At 49.5% G+C, this 18,183-nt stretch overlaps 2 pseudogenes; one reads left to right on the forward strand and one right to left on the reverse strand.

Moving 5' to 3' along the window:
- Positions 1-18,183, forward strand: part of LOC140681371 (class II histocompatibility antigen, B-L beta chain-like) — a 51,631-nt pseudogene that overhangs the window by 19,732 nt on the left and 13,716 nt on the right.
- LOC115493098 (uncharacterized) lies at positions 16,458-17,990 on the reverse strand (annotated as a pseudogene).

The raw sequence follows: 18,183 nt of genomic DNA on the forward strand, positions 1-18,183 counted from the left end.
GTGGAGGGTGGGCAGGACAGGACAGAGATACAAGAATAGAGGCAGGAAAAAAGACGAGGACTGTGTAGTTGGGGATGCTCTATCTGCTGGGCTTCCCAGAAGGAAGGTCAGACCTGTTGCTTGGAGAATGGAATTCGCTGCCACCACCAGAACCCAGCGGGGAGCCTTTCTTCTGCTGCTGGGCCCCGCATGGCCCTGCCCTTGCCCTGCCAGGACATCCCACAGGTTCCAGCTATTGCTGCAGAGTTTCTTATACATCTCCCCCACCGCCAGACTGCACCAAAGGGGAAAGTGCCGCGGCCGGAAGGCCGGGACTGGGCTCCTGTTCTGTTTGCTGTTCGTGCCGTAGCTGTTGCTGTTTCTTTGCTTTATTATACACACTAGTAAAGAACTGCTCTTCCTATTCCCATATCTTTGCCTGAGAGTCCCTTGATTTCAAAATTCCAGTAACTCAGAGGGAGGGGGTTTACATTCTCCATTCCAAGGAAGGCTTTTCTGCCTTCCCTAGCAGAAACCTGTCTTGTAAACCAAGACAGCAGTGAAAAAGGAGTCTCTCCCCACCTGGTCCCAGGCTCCCAGGCTTAAAAATACAATAATCATTCTTTGGGCACAAAGCAGAGACCATGGAAAGTACCATCACAATAATTCACTCCAAGACATTTGTATCTACAATAATCACAGGTATCTATCTATCTATAAAAGCATATACTGAACTCTGGATACAGCAACTCTGGATACAATGTGCAGCTAGGACAGGAGTGAAGAGGCTGAACAGAGACTAGGGGAGATGTGGAATGCACAGACAGAGCAAACCCTCCAAATGCTTTAACCTGATTCCCAGCTTTTCTGTGTTTCAAGGGTTTTGACTGCTGGATTTGAAAGAACTAAGATCTCACCATGAAAAGCAGAGCAATCTGGAGCCAAACACTGCTGTTGGAGTCAGAATCTGGACTTGTCACATACCAGATCTGAAAATATATTGAATAGAAAATGTCCACAATATTTTCCAGCCAATCCGTCCTCACACATAACAAAAAGCGATTTACCTTTTAAAAGGTAAAAAATGCAAACTGAACATTAAAAATGCTCCCTCATAGAAACTGATGTTCGGAAAATACAGAATAATGAAAGCGTCTAGAAGAACGTGCTGTCATTTCTCAGGTATTCTCCAGCTCAGTGTGAAACGAAAGATTTTCCAGAGATCACTTGAGCTAACAAAATGAATGTATCAAAAATGAATGTATCAAAAATGAATGTATCAAAAATGAATATATCAAAAATGAATGTATCATGTTTGTAGAATCATGTGTTGAATTTTAAGAAACCTCTGCACAGAAAGGCATAGGAAAGAAAAACAAAGATCTCTAAAGCTTCTTGCAAAAAGACAAATACCGGAAAGGACCAGGAATGCCAAGACTTCAGACAAGGAAGCCCTCTGTCTCCAACATGTCAAGGATGATGGACTTATCCAGATAGGAGAGCAAAGGACCAAAAGCGCAAGCGCAAAGGAGAAGAGTTCAAAAGTTCAATGCAGAGGAAGATGATGGTTTGTGCCTCAAAGACCACCAGGGACCCCCATAAAAGCCCCCACAAAAAACTACGCATGCCCAGAAGGGCGTGGACCTATTTAGCATGAGAGGCGAAGACAGGCGGGGCCAGGGGTTGAATATGCATAGAAAAGTTGTGTAATGTATTGCATATGGAACACCTTTGTGAATAAAGTCGGGGGGCAAACTTCAGCTCGGGGCACAAGATTTCGGAGAGTGATCTCACTTGTGCCGGGCGCTTTCATACATACCCACTTCATAAATACATTGAGTTGTGGAGTCTATTTATTTATTCTGCATATCGCTTCAAGTGCCAGCTCAGAGCTGGGCTTTGTCTCCCAGGTGCCCAAGTCCCTGGAGCAGCCTCTCCCGGCTTTCCAGCCCGGCTTTGCCCCAGCTGTGCCCCGGGCAGGCACTCGGTGTTTCTGTGGTGCCCCTGCCCCACTCAGCTCCTCGTGCCCTGCAAAGGCACCCCTGGGTGTCACTGACCGAGGCAGGGGCGAGCCCTGGGGCCGGGCCGAGCCCTGAGGGACACGGAGCCACTGCCCACAAGGCCCCGGCACGTCCGGCCGGCCGATCCCTCCTGCCCCGACCAGCCCCAGGGCTCTGCAGCACAGGGCTGGGGCTGTCCCCTGGGTCCGTGCCAAAGCCTCCCAGGGCTCTGGGCACCGCAGGGGCTACGAGGCCACAAGTCCGGGGCTGCTCCGTGCCTGCTCCACTCTGTCCCTCTGTTGTTGGGTGCCAGCTGTGGCCCTTTGTGAATGGGCCCGTGTCAGAGCCCTCGGTGACTGGGACATTGTGGTGCTGTCATGAATGAGAGTGTTTGAGATTGCTTAAAAATCAGTGGCAAGCGCACGAACAAAAGTCAGATTTAATATCAAGCTGTTAGGTTGAGTTGTTAAAACTGAAGATTGTGGACAAAGACTCTCTAACTAGCCAAAGTTAGAAAGTGGTATGTTTATTAAACATGTCACCAGTGGGTGGCACAGGGGTCATCCCCGAAAGGCATGACCTCACCACACAAGGTTCTTTTTATTTATTTCCCAAAATAATACATATTCATAACCCCAGCACCTTCCATCTTCACTCTGTATTAAACTGAGTTTATTAGTCCTTCACACATACACAGTTCTTCTCTTGAATTGGACCCGTGGGCTTGAATTGAGTCGGCTTGTCTTAGGAGGTGGAATAAGAGCTGGAACTGGAGTTGAGGTTAATAACCATCCCAAATTTGCTTCCCCCACCAGCCCCCCTTGCTTTCTACAGAGTGGTCCAAACTGATCCCCCAACTCTTGTTCTAGTGACTCAGCTGGGTGTACTTGTCTGGGTGTGCGCAGCGTTGATTTATGGAGCATGCACTACAATGCTGATTCAGCCTCCCCCTGCTAGCCTCAGTATCTTTTTCCAGGGCCAGTACCAAGGGGTCAGAGAGGACCCTAATTCCACAGTCCCTCTGCCACACAAGGTGGCTCTGGAGGAAGAAAAACATGTCAGCAAACTCAATTATTTCAGTTTTTGCTCCCATCTCAAAAATAACATAAGCTGTAACAAAGTCTCATCATGTAGAGTTCCAGATGGGGGACACCTGACCCCCTCTTCAAGCCTATAAAGACACCACCACTGTGTGGAAAATTTCACAAGGGTGTCAGGGTCAACTTGTCGGGACCCCAACCGTGTGAAAATCCTTTTCCTAGCCCACGCAGCCAAAGAAGGAGCCTGGCATGGGTTTGATTGCGTTTTCAAGGTTGTTTATTTCTTCTTATCTATAACATTCTTTCTCTGACCTGGCGAGGTCTGTCCAGAAAGGAAGCCACGGCCACCTGCCTCAAGCCTCACGCGGGTCCCACACTATGTACTCAAAACTACGTGTCATATGTTTATAATTTCTTTACCAATACCTATGATCTATGTTAGAATCTCTACCTTGAACCAATAGAAAAGTGTCACCATCACACCAAGACATAGAGGACAAGACAAAGGAGAAGAAGGCTAGGACATGCCCAAATTCCTCCATCTTGAGCCCCTGAATTATATTCTAAAAACCCCAATTTTGTACTTTTCCACCCTGTGTTAATTCAAATATCACACTACTCAAACCTTTGTGGCTTGTAATTCTTCAAAGTTGGCAGTTTTTTACACAGGTTAAAATCAAAGCCACAGGTGTTTTTGACTTCTTGCCAAGGTCTCTGAGACCCCTGCCAGGGTCTTGAGAGAGCCAGGGCAGCCAGAGGAATGTCCTGGACTCCAACACAAGGGTCTTTTTTTTTTTTTCTATGCCACCATACCCTACTAGTTCTTTCCAGTGTGCCAAAATACACCCTAAAGGACTACTTTTAGGGATCTCTACTCTGTTTGCTTCCCATCACTCCCCTTCTCCTTAACAAAACCAACACCCTACTCCAATCCTTATTATCTCCTTTGCTTCTTGTCTCACTTCCACCCAAACCTGGTGTCACAGATTTGTACAGTCCTTTCCCAGTCTCCTTCTCACACAGCTCACTGCTCAGGTACTAAATGTGACTTTCCACACACCAGCTTTAAAATCTTTGGCTCTAAAGCAGGTCGATCCAGGACCTATCGACACTGGGCACATTCTCTGTACCGGTTAGCAGAAGAACAGAAATAACGTCCTGCACAAATCTTACACTGCAGTAACAGCCACGCATATGCCAACTTCTAGATGCACCAAAAGCTGCAGGAAAACTCCCACAAATACAAGCTATTCTATCCATTCCTCCTTGGCTTTCTCGATTCTCCACAGTCTGTGGCTCCCAATCCAAAACCACTAGTCCCCCAGCAGATGTCTGATATAAACCTTGTAAATATACTCTCTCACTTCCCCTGTCTATCCACCAGTTTACTGAGTTCACAAACTTCCACAAGTCGAGCCCAAACCACTGAGGCAAAGAAATTTCCTCTATCCATCTTGCCAGATTAGCAGACCAAAACTACCCCTATTATGATTCTAGCAATCAGCATCTACAAGCACAATCTCCATACTGAAAATCACAAGTAAATTCTTATCAAAGGCTTTTAATTTTTCTTGCCGAACTGGCCCTGTCCTTTGACTGTCCCCAGTTTACTTCTAAATGTTCATGTCTCAGCTCTCAAAAATTAATCAACTCTCTCAAACAAACCAATTTTACCACTTCACACTCAACATGTGCTACACTTTTGACACAAGATGTCAGTGTTGCCTCAAACATACACCACAGCTCCAAACACGACTACCACATATACTCACATATAAACAAAATCTTTCAAGCAATCTAACAATATCACAATCTTATTATTCCCATGGGAAACACTACACTAAAGCACTCAACCTCTATATTTCAAATTACAGAAACAGCTGAACAGCAAAGCGCTGCCCCTATAATTTCTGAGTCTGAACCCTTTTAACATGAACACCGGGTGTTACTGTAAATTCTGTCCCGGTAACCAAAGCACACACACAGACACACAGACACATGCACACACACACACAGACACAAAATCACCGCAGAGAGGGGATTTTATTAAGGATCATGAACCCCACTCCCTTTGGTTTTCCCCAGCCATTTCAGTTGCCCGAAAACGGAACCATGGGTCCAAACTCCCACTTTGAGTCATGCTAACAGGACGTCTCAACAAACACTCTCACAATCATTCTCACGGTCCGGACACATTCACAATAGCATAACAACTTTAGACCAGGACTTGCCCTTACTACTGCTAGCTCCAAATTGCTAGCAAACTGAGCCCTATACAGCAGAACAAATGACAAAATCCCTTTCTGTCAGCAACAAAAGCCCGAACTTGGTAGAATAATTTAGCAACTCTTTCCACTGACAACCAGATTTCAACTGCAACTTCAGCTTGCAAGCACACTCCAGAGGCACAAATTGCATGTGGGATGTCCTCCATGACTTACCAAATGACCTTTCCTGACCATGTGTACACCTTACAGGTCACTGGTTTAAACTGTTTCAATTTTTAAACATACCATTTTGTCTGGAGATTTAGTAGTCAGGGGTCCTTGTCTGCTGCTGGATGAACAGTGCAGCCAGCTGAGCCCATTCTTGCAGGAATATCCCAGGGGCGCCCCAGGGGGGACCATGACCAGGGCTGGTCCCACAGCCGAGCAGAGTCTCCTCCTAGCTTGGCTCACCAATTGAGGAGTTAAAACCAAAGATCACGGACGAAGACTCTCTAACTAGTTAAAGTTAGAAAGTGGTAGGTTTATTACACCAGTGGGTGGCACAGGGTGGGGGTCGTCCCCAAAAGGTGTGACGGCGCTGTACAAGGATTTTTGCCTTCTGTTTATTTCCCAAAATATTACATATGAACAACCCCAGCACCTCCCATCTTCGCTCTGTATTAAAATGAGGCTATTAGTCTTTCACACATACACAATTCTTCTCTTGATTTGGGTCAGTGGTCTCAAATTGGGTCAGTGGTCTCAGGGATGAAGTCAGGAAAGTCTTTGTCAGGGCTCTGTGACCCTCTGGCACAATCCAAGGCCCCCTGGTTTGGGATGGATTGACATAGAGTCCGGGTGCTGGGCATTGTTCTACTGGTTTCAATATGTTCCTGAAATGGTTCACTTGCTCCACTTCTTTCTACAAATGACCTCACAACAATTGGCTTTAGCTTAAGCATTTAATAATCATTAACCTATCGCTGGTGTATCCAACTTCAATATGAATTGGTTCTAACCCTCAGCTAAAATCTTAACCCTTTAAAATTATTATTCAAGGTCACATGGTGGGGGAGAGGGCAGGAGACAAAAACCACACATCCCCAAGTTCATGCAGTAACAGACAACATCTATTCCCAAGCCCTTCCTTATAAAGGGTGTTTGAAAGACCAGGTCTGGGAGCTCTCATTGGTTTGAACTCCATGCCCCTTCAGGTCCTGGCCACTGAGATGGCTGCAGCCTTGGGAGATATTTAATTAGACAAGATCCCTGTCAATCACGGTAACACTAAGTGACAAAGCACAAAAAGTTCATTGTCAAGATTCACTCTACTGCCTACAGGACAGCTAAGGCAAAACAAAAGAAAACAAGCAACAACAAAACCAAACCAAATCCAGGCAACCAAAACAGAAATTAACTGAGAATTATCTAGGGGATGGTGGTTGGGTGTGTGTGTGTGTTGCATTTACGTGCATGGGACAAAAGACAGTGTGGGCAAGGATTAAAAGGAACTTGGCCAAAAACAGTAACACTAAGCAGCACTTTAACTTATAAGTTAATTTATACCTTAACTTATACCTTAGGCCTAGCAATTCAACAGAGGAATAACACTTAACAGCATTTAACCCAATTTACAGCTATAACCTCCACATTCTACTTAGCAACTTGACAGAAAAACAACACTTAGCAACACTTAGCTTATAATTCACATTTACAGCTTAGCAAAAGAACACTTGTTTCTCACACACCTCATGACCATTGGACCCCTGTGGCTCTAGGCAGTTTCAGAGTTTTTGGTACACTTCGTTTCCCAACCTGGCTGTGCTCTCATCTGCTGTTCCAACCTCCTGCTCTGAGATTCCTTTCATGACCTGAAAGGGCACTGGGACCAGCTGCTCCTCGTGAGTCTGCAACAGTGAACCCCTTTTCTCTCTCTCATCTCAGTGTCGTTGGGTCCCAAAGCCCCTGTCCCTCCCTGGAGGGGTCACAGTGGGGGTGACCCCACCCAGCAACCAGTGCTGTGGTGGCCGTGGGGCAGAGGGGGGTGGGAATGGGGGATCCAGGGTGGTCCCTTGAGCCCCCAGCCTGATGTGGGGTGCTGGCATCTGTTGGGGGGTGAGGGGAGGCATCCCCTCACCTGTCTCCTTTCCCACACAGTGTGTTCCATTTTGGGGGAAAAGCCCACTGTCACTTCCTTGATGGCAACAACTGGGTGAAATTTGTGGACAAGGAACATCCACAAGTGGGAGTAATTTGGGCTCAGGAGATACGCCAAAATTCTGAGGTGGGATTGAGTTGTTTTGAGGTGGAGTTGAGCCATTTTCAGTGGGATGGAGTTGTTCTGAGGCATCATCCATCCCTCTCGGCTGTTGGGGACTGAAATGTCCCGGGTTAAAGGCTCAAACCAGTGGCAAAAGCAGCGGGGCTTTGCTGGCCACGGGCACAGGAGGTGCCCAGGGGCAGAGGGGGAACACCCAGCCCCGGAGGGGAGGGGATGAGCCGGGCTGGGAGCCAGGGAAGGGAAGAGGCTGATCAGAAAGAGATGCTGCCAGGTGGGACAGGGCTTTGGATCAGGCAATGCCCTCCCTTACACAACTGGCTCAGCTCTGGAAACTCCCCTGCAGAAGGCCCACCACATTCACACAGAGGCCTGGAGGTTTTCATCCCTTTACATGGCCAAACCTGCCTCAGCTGCACTGCTGGGAGAGGCGGGACCACATCTTGGAAGGGGCCATAAACCATCAGAGCCCCCCAGAGCGCCCAGGATCCACAGTGTGACATCAGGCAGTGTAAAACTCCCTTTAGGGGAGGCACCTGGGCGTTCACCTAAACCTAAATCCGTATTGACCCACAGAAATTGGTGTTTCTGGAGCTTTCCCAACCCCCAAGGCATCCTTCCTGGGACCATCACTTAGACCAAGGACAAGGACATGGTAATAATCAAACCAAATCTTTCGCTGCTGGATCCAGGGCTGGTGACTTTATTTTTCTACTTTGATGCTTGCTTTCTTTTCCCTTACACAATTTCTTTTGTGATACTTTAATAAGCCCCCCTCATTTTCAAAACCTGGCCACACAAACCCAATACACTGGATCTAAACATGGCTCACCCAGAATGGGGGTCACCACATCTCTGTCCATCTTGGGTCACTCTGATGGGTGATAGGAGCAAGGGACAAAGCCCTTCCAACAGTTGGAGCACTCACAGGCCTTCCCTTATCCATGAGTCATTTGTGTGAGGCCAAAGCAGAGCTGTAGGAGAAGCTCTTCCCACCCTCAGGACACTCGCAGGGCCTCTACCCAGTGCGGATGCACTGGTGCATGACGAGGTGGGAGTTGCATTTGTAGCTCTTCCCACAGTTGGGGCAGTGAATGGCCTCTCCCGTGTGTGTTTTCAGCTTCAGGGGTCACAGCAGGGAAACCACTGGCAGTACCTTTGGGACACAGCCAAGAGTCGAGGGGCTCCTCCCCCAGCTTCATTTCCTCTCCCCAGTTCAAATCATCCCCTCCCATTCATATTTTCTCCCCACAATCAAAGTTTCATCACCCCAATTAAACTTCTCCATAATTAAGCCCTGATCTCCCTCCCCACCCCTGGGTCCTTCTGGAAACAGCAGAAGAAAGGGTTAAAACTTCATCATTATTTCCATTTATTTCCTTGGTTTCTGGGGGATTTTCCTGAGGCTGTTCTGGGCAATGGCTGAGGTGTCCCCTCTATCTCCACCCCCTTTCCAGTCCCTTTTTCCAGCTCTTTTCCTCAGATGACCCAAACCTGCAGATTTTGGGGGGGTGGGAGGGGTCACTGCTCGGGAGTGTCAGAGGCCCCCAGGGAGGCCCCGAGGCCCCAGTGCAGTTCTCTCTGGCCTCTTGGAGCATTTGGAATCTCCAACTCTCAGCCAGCGCTGTCCATGGGATTCAATCCCCCCTGCAGGGTTTTCCCCCAGACCGGCTTTATTTCCAGAGGGTTTTGTGGTTTCCCTTTGAGCCGGAGCCTGATGGCACCAGAGCGCCGGCAGGTGCCAGGGTAGGAAGGGCTGTGGGACAGCACCTCCCCACAAACCTCTGGGAGGGGACAAGGGCTGGGGAGGAAATAGTAAATAAACACAGGATTAGAGGAAAAAAAAATGTAGACTATATGATAGCTAAAATGAAATGAAATGAAATAAAACTATAGAAAAAAAAGTGATGGTAGAGCTTTTTCTGTTGGGATTTTGGGCTTCTTGTCCCAGTTGTGAGCCGGGTCTGAGACAGACTGGGAGACACATTGCTGCTGAAGTGCCTCATATTGCCAAACTAAAGAGTATCAAGTAACACCTTGAGGTTACAGAAGTCCCAGCACCCACACTGGATTCCCTCGTTTGAAGCTGAAAGTGGAGCTCCCCTTGTGACTCTGCTTTGTAATGATGAATGTAAAAATTCAACACCATTGCCGGCTCCCTCCCTCCTCTGCCCAGCAGTGCAGGGAGATGTGATGGGGGTTACAATCAGCTCATGCCACTGCTTCCCCCTCAGGGACAGGAATCCTCGCCCTGCTCCAGGGCGTGGGATCTGTCCATGGGGTTGGTCCTGGCCCTGTCCAGCAGGAGGTCCTCCCCACCCGTGCAGTCCCTCCTCAGCTCGGCCCTGAGGCGTGGGGCAGTTGTTCAGCAGCTGCTGGAGCTCTCCAGCCCCGTTAGCACCAGTTCGTGCCAGGCCATCGGATCCATACTGTCCAAAAGACCCCATTTTCCTAAGCCTCTACCTGGCCAGAGGCAGGGCCTCTCTAGCCCTGGTTATCATTCCCTCACTCAACAGACATCCCAAAGGTTCCTTCAAGGTGATGTGACATTTCATCTTCCCTTCTGCTGTACCTAGCAGCTTGGTCATGGGAGGCTGTGGCTGCCTTCACTTTAGGAGAGCTCCCTCGGTTAGTGTTTTCCTCTTTGAGCTGACATCCCTGCTGCCAGGACATAAGTGGGTTTGCCATCCCACCTTCTCATGCCTTCCCCATGGGCACCAAGGAAGAACCAAAGCTCAGCTCATTGGGTGTACCCCCTCCTTCTAGCTGGGGGACACTGGACTTTGATGTTAGGGCCTGTGACTTGCACTGGGGCCACATGGGAACTGCTCTTTCTCACCTTCCTAATTTTCTCTTTAAACTCCTCTTTGGTCCTTAACCAAAGCAAAGACATGAGTATGCATCAGGCCATTTACATACTCTCATAATACCTGAGCCTGGTGCTGGATCAGGTTGGAGCTCCGGCTGAAGCCCTTCCCACACTCCAAGCACTTGTGGAGCTTCTCCCAAGCTTCAGGCTCCTCCACCAGCTCCGAACTCTGTCTGGATCTCTGGCCTTCCCAGCACAGGGAAGGTGTTTCTTCCTTGGAGCTCTCTGGGCTGGATTTGCAACCTCTCTTTGCAGGAATCTCCAGGGCTTTTCCTCTTCCTCCATCTGGCCAAGGCTTGAGAATGACAAATCCTGGTTTGGGGCAAAAAACAAGGAGTTGAGCGCCTTGGGGTGGGGTTTCCCCTGAACAAGTCCACCTCAGGCAGTCACCAGATGATTTGTGTCCATAAAAATCTCCAAAGCACCAAGATTCAGCCCCCAAAAAACTTCTCATAGGAGGGGTCTCTCTTGTCTCTCCTTTTTGGGTTCTGGGGGTTTCCCTTCCCTGGGCTGATGGGGGTCCCATGGCTTCTGGCATGGCCCATTCTAGGGTCCTGCTCATGGATGATCCAAGGGTTTTGAGGGTCCAGTGATCCCTTTTCCCCCGGCTCTCTGCTCCAGGGTTCCACAGATCCCACAGATCCCCCCGCTCCAGGCCCTTCTGCCCTGCCCTTCAGGCTGCCAGGGGTCCTCCAGCTCTGGGTGAGTTCTCCTCTCTTCCCACCCCAAGGGTCTTGGGGTTTCCCTCCACTGCTCTCCTGGGGCATCACAAAGACCCATGTCCTCCCCTGACCAGTACCTGGACCCCAAATATCCCCCAAAAGGGGGAACTGCAACTCAGCTTTGGGGTCCTGCAAGATCCAAAATCCCCCCCAAAATACCAAGCCCTCACAGTGACCCACAAAGTTATTTGGGTCTTAAGTCAACAATCTGCAAACTCCAAACAGTCCCCACTAAAAAAACTCAGTTGAGAACTCCCTGATATATCTGGGGCGACCTCCCCCTCCCTGGCCACCTGCAGGATGGAACCTCGTACTTCTCCTGTCTGCCTTCTCTTCCTCCCATGCCTCCTCCCTGCAAACCCCAGACCTCTCTTTCATACTCCCCTCTGCCCAACATCTGCTGCAGCACCAGCTGATGGATGGGGGGAACAACCCCCAAAAATCCCCCAGGGATGGACAAGAGTGTTGGGGATCCCCCCCAGTGCAGATCCATCCCCTCCTAGAGTCCTGGAGAATCACACCAGGGATGATGTGATGGGGACATAAAGAGACCCCCTACAATTTCTTGCTGTACCCCCTCCCCTAATCCCTCTCTCCTTTCCCTTTCCATCATCTGTTCTAATCCCAGCTCTGCCTAGCTGAGTTTGGGGGTGATCAACCCCCTTCTTGCACTCACTCAAGGAATCCTAAATGTCCTTTTATGACTCCTCTCCCCCTTTCCCTTCATGCTGAAAGGAATAAATGAATGTGTCTTTACAAACAGATTATATGAATCAGACTGGAGAAAGGGCCAGGAACTTGTAGATGAGGAACTGACAGTAGAAATCATCAGTTTCAGAAAAAAGGTACTCATTCACACAGACTGTTGCTCAGTTTAAGTCCAGCTAAATCCCTGAACTTCAAGAAGAAGAACAAAGATTTAATAGAGCCCATTAGTATAATGTGTAATGCAAAAGGAGAGAATGTTCAGGAAGTTTGCACATTCTCCCAAAGCTAATTCAGGATGGGGATACCCCGGCAGGAGCACTGCAGCAGGACAGGGACCAGCTCTGGGATATGGGCTGTGGAGAGGACCCTGAGCACAAGGAGCAAACAAAGCAACATCTGGGAAATGCAGAGTGCACGTGGAAGGATCAGAATTTTCTGTTACAGATTTGGCTTGGGTCCCTGCAGAAAGGAAAGATTTTGCAGAAAGCTCAGCAGCTCTCAGAGGATGAGCACCCACAGGCAGTGACCGGGGCTGCAGGAGTGGCACAAGAAGGCCCTGCAGCACTTGGGCACAAAGGCACAGCAGCTGAAGGCAAGAAGGGATGAGCAAAAGGCCAAGCTGAAGGCAAAGGCCATGGCAGAGTTCCCACAGCCCCTGAGGGACCAACCCCAGGGCCCAAGGGGGCCCCAGCACCCAGGGGACGGCGTCGGCCACAAGCACCTGGCAGAGGCATTGCCCTCCTGGCCAGGGCAGAGCCCACCCAAACAGCCCCTGGGAAGGAGTCAGGGCTCCAGCTGCAGCCCACAAGGACACTGCAAGCACAGACAGCAGCACCCTCAGGAGGAGCGAGTCCACCCCTGCATGGACATGGATTGTCAGGGCTCTCTGAGCTCCCATCCCACCGGGGACCCACCACACTGCAGCCCTGGAGAACATCCAGGCTGCATCTGCATCCAGAGGAGGCCTCTCCTGTTGGACACAGGGGCCTCTCAATCTCCTTTGAATCTCAGATGTAAGGGGGGGAAAATTGTCAAGAAGTTGTTTGATCATTCAGGAGGTAAGTGGGAAAAATAAACAGGTGTGTATTCTTCAACCACTATTAACAGATGTGGGAGATAGATTTGAAATGCATGGATTTCTACTTCCTCCTAATTGTGATTATCAATTACTTGGGAAGGGATTCGATGGCTAATGTGGAAATAGAGATTTATATTCTAAAAGGTAAAGCAGAGGCTAATGCTGTACCTTTGAGTCAGATAAGTGGCAAGGCCTGTGCCAAAGGGAACACAGAGGTGTGGGCAGCCCCAGGGAAAGAGGGAAAATTGGATGTGGAGCCTCTCCAAATTACTTGGAAGCAACCAGGACAAGTGGGGGCTAAAAGCAACACCCTGTTCCAGGGGAGGGAAGGAAGGGCTCAGAGCCTGGTATGGAGTCCCTGCTAAAGGCAGAGCTTTTGGAGCCAGGGATGTCTCCCTACAGCACTCCTAAGCTGAAATTGGCCCAGGGGTGTAAGAATCAATTATTAGTCCTAAGACAAGAAGAAGAAGAAACTTGATTGCTTTGGAATTTTTTTTGCGTATGTTTGTGCGTGGCTATTCATGATGGCAAAATGTTGGTCTGGGTTTATCGTTCACCTTTAGGTTGCATTGTGCAAAACTAGAAGAGCTTCAAAGGTGACCACTTAAAGCATAATCTGCCAATAGAATGTTGATTAAAAAAAAAAAAAAAAAAAAGGCAGATTCAGGAGGGTCCACTGGGATGGCTGCTCTGGAAGAGAAGCCGCACTGGGTTTTTTCTTTGCTACGCTGAGTTCAGAGAAATCAGTTGGGAATCCAAGTATGTGATGATTTAATTAGAGAAAAACGGTCAATTGATGTAGTCCTGGCTGAAGGGAGTGCCCAAGAACTGGGAAAAGATTGAAGGGCCAGGGAGGGTATTTCCTCCCCACAGCTCTCTGGGCTGGGTTTGCAGTCTCTCCTCGTGCAGGATCCTGGGGGCTTTCCCTCCTCCCTATTGGATTCCTGGCACCCTGAAGCCACTCAAAATGGCCTCTTCTACAAGGTTCTTCCTCTTCCTGGAAGCCTCCTCCTCCATCTAGCCAAGGCTTGGGATTGACAAATCCTAGTTTGGGGAGGAAAACAAGGGGTGAGCGTGTTTGGTTGGGGGTTCCTTCTGCCCAGCTCCATCTTCAGAAGTCATCAGGTATCTTGTGTCCATGAAAACCTTCAAGATATTAAGACTGAAGCAAAAAAATACCCCTCAAATACCAAGACACAGCCCTAAAAGACCCAAAACTTTGATCCTGAGGCAAAGACTCCTTCAAAATATTAAGATTCAGCTCCCTGCAAAAACCAAACCACCAACATTTAGCTCAATAAATTTCGGAAAGAACAAGATTCACCTCTCCCTCCCCCAGAAAATAAAGATTTAGCCCAAGAGATCCACATTCAAGCCAAAAGCTCCAAGATTCAGAAAAAAAAAAACAACTAACCTTTTCAGGAGTTCCCCCTCTCGGTTTTTTCCATGTTGGGCTCCAAGTCATTCTTTGTCTCTGGGCTTCTAGGGGTCCTGTGTGTTTTGGAGTCCCCCTATCCAGGGTTCCCGCATTCTCTGGGGGCCCCGGGAATCCCAGGGGTCCCCCCTTTCCAGGCTCTTCATTTCAGTGTCCAAGGGGTCCCTGATTCCCCCACTCTCCATCCTCCCCCTCTCTTCAGGCTGCCATGGTTCCCCAGCTCCAGGATCGCCCCTTTCCACTCTCCACACTCTGTGGCTCCCACGTTTCCCCCATACCCAGCTCTGCCGAGGGTTCCACAAAACTGGTGTCCCCCTCAGACCCTGCTGGCTCCTGGTGGGCTCTTGGCTGCTCCCACCTGCTGTGGGGGAAACGGGAAGGGGAAAGGAGGGAAAAGTGATGGGTGGAGATAAAAATCTGGGGGTTATGGTCACCCTGGGTAGGAGCTTCCAATCCTTTGGTCTGGAGATCTTGAAATGGGGAAATGCAGAGATGGATGGGGGATCCCCAGGTTGCCCTCCAGGATAGCAACACCACACACTGAAGCCAAGACTCCAATTGCACCATACATTGTTTTTTCCATTGAATTCCTTGATTAGAGCAACAGTCACCCACAAACCTCCCTTACTGCTCAGGGCCTGCCTGTGCTGCCCTGATCCAACCTTCAGAGAAAGAAAAGATCAGGTTCCAGCCCTATTCTCAGCACTGTTTTACTCCTGGTGAGGTGACAGCAGGAGGGTTTTATTGTCTTTGCCTTGGGAATTCTAGATCATGGCTACTGTTGCCCCTCTTCTGGCTGCAACCTGAATTTTATCAGTACAACTACTGCAATTGCCTCTTTCAATCAGTGCTACCCATGGTGCTTTCATGATGGGGAATTCAATATTTTTGTAACAGGACTCATAATTAGCAGATTTTTAAATGCTCACAAGTGCCTGAGCACTAAGATGAGGACAATTAAAGCCACACAGGCCACATTCACAGTGCTCACATTCACAACCCTGTTACTGGTGCTGTTGAAATAGAATCAATTTATAGAGGCCATCACAGAAATTGCCTCTGCGGTGTCAAATAAAATAAAAAAATCCACTAGGAGGAAGAAAAAAATAGAACTTATTGACCAATTTAACTGCTTCTTTTGAGCAGCAGAAAATGGAGATGACACCAAGCTGGGTGTGGGTGTGGATCTGTCGGAGGGTAGGAGGGCTCCACAGAGAGACCTGGACAGGCTGGATCCAAGCCATGAATCCAACAAGGTGAGGTTTACCAAGTTAAAATTCTGTGTCCTGCACTTTGGCCACAGCAACCCCTGCAGCGCTACAGGCTGGGGACAGAGGGGCTGGACAGCAGCCAGGCAGAAAGGGACCTGCAGGGACTGATGGACAGCAGGCTGGACATGAGCCAGAGTGTGCCCAGGTGGCCAAGAAGGCCAATGGATCAGGGCTGGGTCAGGAATGGTGTGGCCAGCAGCAGCAGGGCAGTGATTCTTCCTGTGTGTTCAGCACTGGTTGGGCAGCACCTCAAGTGCTGTGTCCAGTCCTGAGCCCCCAGTTTAGGAAGGATCTTGAGATACTGGAACATGTCCAGAGAAGGGCAGCAAGGCTGGTGAAGGGTCTGGAACACAAGTCCTGTGAGGAGCAGCTGAGGGAGTTGGGGGTGTTTATCCTGGAAAGGAGGAGGCTCAGGGCAGACCTCATCACTATCTGCAAGTCCCTGACAGGAGGGGGCAGCCAGGTGGGGTTGGGCTCTGCTCCTAGGGAACAGTGACAGGACAGGAGAACACCTCCTGGAGTTGCACTGGGTAGGTTCAGGCTGGACATTAGGAAGTTCTTCATAGAAAGTGTGACTGGAAATTGGGATGGGCTGCACAGGGAGGTGGTAGAGTCACTGTCCCTGGAGCTGTTTAAAACTGGATGCCAGCACTCAGTGCCATGGTCAGGGTGACAAGGTGGTGTTGGGTCATAGGCTGGGCTTGATCTCAGGAGTCTTTTCCAACCTGGTTAATTGTGATTCTGTGATCCCAGCCTGCGTGGCCCCAGTTTTGGGGAAAACACCCCTCCAATTCCTATAAACACCCCCAAATCCTCCCAAGCCCTACATTTTCTCCCCAAATGAGAGTAAAATCAATGGGTTTAGAGGTCTTTGTTCAATTTCTTTATTTTTATGAAAATTTTATGTGTTTGTAGAGGATAAAAATGGATGAAATAAAACCAAGCTCAAAAAAAAAAAGGAGTTACTTGTCAGCATCATGAGAGTATCTGTAGGGTTGGGTTCAGTGGAGGGAAAAGCCTTTGTTGGAGGGGTTTCCACCCCAAATCTTGGTCTTTGCCCCAATCCATCACAATTTGCCTTTGGAAGACACCTGTGGGCCATAAAGAATCAGAATAATGAAACCACTGAGGCTGGAAAATACCTCCAAGACCATCCATGCCACAGGAAAAAAGGATTGGATGGAAGAGCTGAGACTTTTAGGGTTGAAAGTCAACAAATCCACTCTTCCCAATGAATTCCTGATATCATTCTGAGTCCTGATGGATGTCCCAGCCCCTTCCTTCACCCAGATGTCCGGAGGGAATCAGGAGGATGTGGAGACCACCAGACATGTGTCTTCTCAAAAGAGTTCACCCAGAATAGGGGTCACCAGGGCTCTGCCCAACAGGGATCACTGGGGATCATCCAACACAAACCCTCCCATGGGGAATGGAGTTGGAGCAGCGCATGAAGCTCTTCCTTCACTTGCAGCACTTGCAGGGTTTCCCTTACAGGTGGGTCCATTTGTGTGAAGTCAAGGCAGAACTCTGATAGAAGCCATTCCCACATTCGGGACACTCGCAGGGCCTCTCCCCAGTGTGGATGCGCCAGTGGATGGTGAGGGTGGAGTTGTGCTTGAAGCCATTCCTGCAGTCAGGGCAGTGGAAGGGCCTCTCCTCCATGTGCGTTTGCTGATGCATGAGGAGATTTTACCTGGTCTGAAACCCCTTCCCACATCTGGGACACTTGTAGGGCCATTCCTCACTGTGGGTCTTCCAGTGGCCGATCAGGCTGGATCTGTGGCAGAAGCTCTTCCCACACTTGAAGCACTTATAGGGCTGTTCCCTGGAGTGTATCTTCTGGTGCTGGACTAGGACTGAGCTCAGGCTGAAGCTCTTCCCACATTCCCCAGACTCTAGGGCCATTCCCCTGTGTGCTGGCACATGTGGGGGATGAGCTAGGAGCTGCAGTTGAAGGTCTTCCCACATTCCAAGCACATGTAGGGCTTCTCCCCAGCGTGAAGCTGCTCATGGACCACCAGAGTGGATTTCTGGATGAAGCAGTGGGGAGATCTTTGCTCCTTAGAGCTTCCTGGGCTCGGTATGGAGCCCCTCCTTGTGGGGCATCCCTTTGGCATTTCCTCCCTGTTGGATTCATGCCCCTTGGAGCTGCTCAAAATGGTCTCTTACAAGGTTCTGCTGTGGAGATTTGTCCACCCTGGTCCCTGTCTGCAGCTCAGTGCCGGGGGCATGAAGGACAAAGGGAGGAAGGAAGAAGGAAAAGGAAAAGGCAGAAGGAACAAGAACAAAAAAGGGAGAAAGAAGATGAAGGAAGAAGGAAAATGAAGAGGAAGGGAGGAAGGGAGGAAGGGAGGAAGGGAGGAAGGGAGGAAGGGAGGAAGGGAGGAAGGGAGGAAGGGAGGAAGGGAGGAAGGGAGGAAGGGAGGAAGGGAGGAAGGGAGGAAGGGAGGAAGGGAGGAAGGGAGGAAGGGAGGAAGGGAGGAAGGGAGGAAGGGAGGAAGGGAGGAAGGGAGGAAGGGAGGAAGGGAGGAAGGAAGGAAGGAAGGAAGGAAGGAAGGAAGGAAGGAAGGAAGGAAGGAAGGAAGGAAGGAAGGAA

The sequence above is a fragment of the Taeniopygia guttata genome, chromosome 35 (assembly GCF_048771995.1).
Source record: "Taeniopygia guttata chromosome 35, bTaeGut7.mat, whole genome shotgun sequence".
Lineage (NCBI taxonomy): Eukaryota > Metazoa > Chordata > Aves > Passeriformes > Estrildidae > Taeniopygia > Taeniopygia guttata.